The sequence below is a fragment of the Phragmites australis genome, chromosome 10 (assembly GCF_958298935.1).
Source record: "Phragmites australis chromosome 10, lpPhrAust1.1, whole genome shotgun sequence".
In the NCBI taxonomy this organism is placed as follows: domain Eukaryota; kingdom Viridiplantae; phylum Streptophyta; class Magnoliopsida; order Poales; family Poaceae; genus Phragmites; species Phragmites australis.
In genome coordinates, this window is record NC_084930.1 from 27,956,295 (window position 1) to 27,962,359 (window position 6,065).

General features: G+C 43.8%; 1 pseudogene; it reads right to left on the reverse strand.

Moving 5' to 3' along the window:
* Nucleotides 1-4,817: 4,817 nt before the first annotated feature.
* On the reverse strand, nt 4,818-5,694 carry LOC133930203 (uncharacterized; annotated as a pseudogene).
* Between the last annotated feature and the right edge of the window lie 371 nt (nt 5,695-6,065).

A 6,065-nucleotide genomic window follows, 5' to 3' on the forward strand; every position in this document is an offset into this window, starting at 1 on the left:
ATGAGAGGAAATGAATTCCTTCTCTAATTGAACAGATGGAGCTGGATGATCTTCAGACCGACGAAGCTCCTGAGCATGACATGTCGAATGATAAGGATGACGTTCATGTTCCTGCGGGCTAGAACAATCCCAAGTTTAACAATCTTGTGATGAATTAGAGAAAGCAGGTGCCCTAGTAGTATACACAGAATGAGGTGACCGAGGGGGATAGGTATCCTACTAGTCAATCCATGAAGGATGTTGTAACTCAATGGACAACATCATTTAAACTGTAGTTTTATGTTGTGAAATCAAGCAATAAGGAATATGATGTGAAGTGCGTGAAGAATGGTTGTTCCTGGCAAGTGCACAACTTCAAGGGGAAGTGTGTTGAGTATTGAGAGGTGTCGATTGTGGTGGATGACACTTGCACTATGAACGAACTTAAGCTCAGCCACATGAACATCATCTCAGTCTTGTGTTGCCAATGTGATATACGCTCAGATTGTGAACAACCTGAACTACGAATCAAGGTTCATAATCAAGGCAATTGAAAAGGAGTACAAGTATACTATCAGCTATAACAGGTCATGGAGGGCGAAGAGAAAGGCAACTGAGATGAGGTTCGGAACATATAAAGTGTCATATGACAATCTTCCATGCTTGCTTCAGACCATTGCTCAAAGGAAACCAGGGACGTATTACGACATTGATAAGTACTCATTGTTGTCCGAACCTGGCAAGTATGTCATGAAGATATGTTTTTTTGCCTTAGAACAATGTATCAAAGCTTTCGAGTATTATGGACATATCCTCTGCATCGACGACAGATAGATCTTGACTGCTATTGGGATTGATGGGAATAACCAAGTACTACCGTTGGCCTATGAGGGGACCGTAGGACAGACCAGTACCTCTTGAGTCCCTAACAATGGACAATGAACCAGGTCATCTACAAGTTCATTTAATGATTAGATTGAGAATGAGCCGAAGGAGAAGTGACATCTGCTCTATGACATAAATGGGGCTAGGTAGGGCATTATGACTACAAATTTAACAGAGGTATACAACTAGGTGATGAAAGGTGTGAGAGTTTAGCCACTAGTGGGGATTGTAGAGTTTATACTTCAAGGAACCTGCAAATATTTTAGGGACCGTTATGCATTAGCTTAGCCGACGCTAAATGATGCTCATTTGATTTATGAGACAAATATGACTAAGTACATGGAATACAAGACGGAGAAAGCAAAGATGCACCGGGTGTAGACTATGAGAACTGCACAACACAAATACGAAGTTCTTTGTAGGGATAAAGGAAGGAGGAGGGGGCAAACGTGAGAGAGTTATTCAAGAGTGCACCTTGTTCGATGATAGGTGTGTTTACAACTGCTACAAGCCATTGCTCCTGCACAAGCTACGCTTACATGTGATTGTCATGTGTATTGTGACGGACATGAGGACTCGAAGGTACGTCACGCACTACTTCAAGAAGGAAGCTCTACTCAACACCTAGAACCATGAGGTCTATGGTCTCAGGATTTTTAGTTCTTTCATGAAGGATCCTGGACCAAATTGTCTATAGAGGGACATACTATGCTAGGTTGGGGTCCAGGCATGGATGAGCCAGGAGTGGCTGGATAGTGGCTTTGATGTCCCAAGGATGAGTTGAGCATGGTGTTCATTTGGATCTACAGACATGTGCATAAGGTGATCAGGTCATTGAGCTGTAGGTCATCCTCTGATGTTTCAACGAGACCACGAGCGCTGGATCCTCTCCTGCCATGCCCCTCGGCCATGTTCACCACCCCGTCACAGCCATCGATACACACGAACTTCATCGTTGAGTCCTCAAGGTCGTCTTTCACCTCGTCTGTTGACCCTTACTACGACGATGCCTCGGTGAGGTAGTCTTTCATCGGCGGTTCTCACACACACTACAGCAGTGCCTCGGTGAGGCACTCTTTCTCCGGCACCAATGACCCCCACGACGACGTTGTAGCGTCTAGGCCAGCCTTCACCAATGCTGCTGACTACTTCTATGCCAGCAGCAGGTCAACGCAGCCTTCCTTCATGGACTCATGTCCTTTGTCTTCTCGTGTCCCTGCCTCAGGTACGACACTCTCTTCATGAATAACCAATTGTTACATATCTCACGCTTTATCGGTGCTAATATATTTTCTTCGTTCTTCCCTGTGCAGAGATCGATGATCTCGGGGATGTAGTGGTGCAGGGTAGCTACATGGAGATACTCATCAGGGACGATACTTAGATCATTGGGTACGCCTACATCTTTGATTAGGGTGACGAGCTTGGTGCGTCGTAGCTACCTAGCGCACCACTTACGAGGACACAGGGCACTCAGGATGACTACACCACTCCACGCCCGGCTGGATGGCCTGCACGGCCTAGGCATTTCAGAAGTAGCATTTTTAGACGTAGCCTTTTCAGACATAGGCTTTTTAAAAGTAGCCTTTTCAGTTAACATGACCAATTCTTACAACAGAATCAACTGCTTTTCCAGGGCTAATTTCCGTGGGCTTAGTTCATGCACCAGCACGAAACCACAGTATAAATAAATGATCTCCTGCCCACATATAAAACCGAACCACTAGCCTCAACCTCCACAACTCCGATAAAAATGGCGTCCGATCCTTTCCCCCAAGAAATAATTACCAGATACTACGCCTGATGGGGTCAAAGTGCCCATGTGCTGGTGTGGAGACCTTTGTAGGGTGTTGAAGTCCTTCGAGTTCTCTAACACCTATGCAAGGAGGTTATTCATGTGGCGCAACTATGAGTTCGATCCACGCTAGGAAAGCACTAATGTTGGCTCCTGCCGCCAAGTAATCAATTCCAGCCAAACTACTCCAAATACAACTGAGAATTCCCACTGAATATTTTGGTCTCTATTGCAGTCTTTGCCATCACTATGTGACTTCTTACAGTGACTGGATATTAAGCAGTCACAAGCGGATGTGTTCCTCCTTCACACTCAGTACCATGCTACTTGGAGACGCTTCCATGAGATGGAAGCCGATAAGAGGAGGGAGGCTATGCACAAACGCAGTCAAGAGGAGCAACAAAAGATGAGGGAGAAGCATAATCGCATGATGACGGAGGCTCATGAGGCAGAGAGGGAGAGGAAGCACTAGAGGGAACATCGGGCGCATAAGGAAGGACCGGAAACGGCAAGGAAGGGAAAGTACCCATGTTGCACTCAGTATACTAGATGTTGTAATCCTATTGTTGATATTCCCTAAGGCATGCTAGGTTTAGACACGGTACATGTATATGTTAGAATGATTGCCATACATGACATCGTGTATGTCGAAGGGAATGGCAAGGTGTCGCCTAATCAAAGGGCGACACCTTCTGTGCTAGGTCAGCGGCGAGCCATGCTGGCCTACCACATCAAGGTGTCGCCCGTTCATGGGGCGAGACCTTGCTCTCACCAATGAACGGGCGACGGTAGCCTAGTCTTGCAAAATGTTCAAACAAGCATGTAATTTTGCAAATATATATATAACATAGGGCTAAGAAGCACAAAGCGCAACACGAGGTAGCGGTTTGGATGCTACGGCCCACACACCACAGGTGCTATCTAGGTAGAGAATGGCCAGCACCAGAAAAGCTTGGTTGGGCAGATGTTCTATACGCTCGTTGCCTGCTGGGTCATCTTGGTCACTTACGCCACATGGAGAGAGTCGGAGCCTCACGCGTGCCATCACCGTTGACGCATGGGACTCACTGAGAGTTGGTCCACGTGTCTGTGACAACGTCACCCTGTGCAATTACATCAGAGAAACCACCTCTGTGTCACATATCCCTGCTGAGATTCTAGACTGATGGGCTAGGCCTTCTGCAAGTTTGACCAATGCCTGCCACTTGCTTTGCAAATGTACATCATGACTCCTTTCCCATTTAGGGCATGTTTGGTTGCCAGTCACAAATTTCCACACCTAAGGTTAGGTAACAGCCACACTTGTGGCTAGCCACATTATGTGGCAAATTTGCATTGTTTAGTTGGTAACTAAGATGTGGCAAAAAAAAAAAAAACAGATGTTTGGCAAAAAAAAACAATGGTGGTTGTTTGGTTTGTTGGCACAAATGGTTCAGATCACCTCAATGCTAGAGTGGTGAAATTACCAACCCTTTTATCTCATGAAACAATAATATTTCAGCATGTGCTAAGAAAATATATTCATTGCAATAATATTTCAATCACAAAGAGATAATGAAGAATTGAATGGGCAAGTAGAGCAACTCCATGGCTAGGTTCAATTGATCGCTCAGTTCAATTCATGTGCACACGGCTGATACAAGTTTCAGCACATGGCTCACACAAAATAAACATAAGATTGTTCATACAAGTTCCAGCAAAAGTACACTTCAAATGCAGTTACAAGATGAGCACATAACCGACTACAAGTCCAGCAATCATTCATGGAGTTCAACTTCCAAAAGCACCCAAAATGATAACATAGCTACTACTAAACTTCATAGGTTAACACTAGTATTAATAACACAACAACTGCTGAACACACAACACAAAGTTATTCACCAAACAGCTACATCACAAGCTAAACTTTAGAGGTTAATACCTTATTTGTCACACAAGAAATTAAACACCCAGGCATGCAGAGTATCAGCACTTACATTGCACAACTAGCCACACCTACCTTTGTTCTCCTTGGAAGACAAATGCTCACCAGCAAGAACCATCTGATCAGGTGTCATTGGGATTGCCTCTAGTCTCTCCCACAAAGTAGCATGAGTATCATTAAGCTGTGGCATTTGGGGAGGAGAAGTGGCAACAAGTGTTTCCCGAAGTGAATTCATTATAGCGATGATTTCGTCAATGGACTCTGCAAAATGACTCTTGTTTTTTGATGGCTTCTTAGCTAGTGAATTGTTGCCTCTTGGATGCTTCTTACTAGCTCAACTAGTGCTGGAAGAGTTATTATCATCATTTGCATGTCTAGTTGGAGTTTGTAAAGTGTCAGAATCCTTATCAAGCGGATCTTCAGGTTATGTGTAGCAATTGAGGTCAAGTAGCCCTCGTGAATCATCACTATCTGAACCATCACTAACATCCATGCATGTGTTCTGGTCCATAGCCAAACAACCATAAGCACTAGATCCTGTGAATAGCTCCTGCATCTCATTGAAGAACTTGATGGGCTTAGAGAGTAGGCGTCTTGCTCTGTCCTGGATTTAGTGCAAGTAAGTCAGATTGCTATATGCAGTTTAGATTCTGAAATAGAGCATATAATTAAATTCAGTGCAAGCAACTTACACATAGGGATGCCTTTCAGATTCTGAAATAGTTAGGCAAGCATCTAGTATGGTCAAATCAATTGCCACTCTTCCTCAATGCTGCTACAATAAACTTTCAAATTTCTTTGTGGTACCTACAGTGATGGTCCACTTGATCAACAGTCACCACCATAGAAAACATCTTGTTTAAACCACTAGCACACATTCATGAGATGTTGCATCCTGAACTTAAATCCTACATGTTTTTTGAAGTACTCCACGCACCACTCTAGCATGAATCTGGTCTGGTCCTCATGCCAGGTCAGAGTCCTCTCACGAGAGGGTGCACAAGCATCAACCTTCCCCTTTCCCTTGGTCATTGTTGTTTCCCATGACAAGAGACATTTTAATTTAAACACATATGAAGTAAATCAACAAGAAACTACCAGCAAGGGCTCAAGACATAATAAAGCATCACGCTCATAAGAATCAATACATATAGTCAAGACAAAATAAAGCATCACACTCATATGTTTCATACATAGAAATATGGAACAACTTCAATCTAAGCTACAGCTAGTCCTACTTTATCTTCTCACATCTTTTGAGCTATATCATCTCTTTTGTGTGCCCACACCACATTCTCTTGGTGCATATCACTATAGTTTCTTGCACTCCGTGGCAGGGTTGCATGCCAAGAAGCATCATCATACACATACTCATCAAAACCATCCTCTAAGATCTAGTTACGAAGCGCACAACAAGCCATCACAATTTTCACTTGTGTTTTCAAAGGGAAGAATGAATGACTTCCAAAGATTTTGAAATGG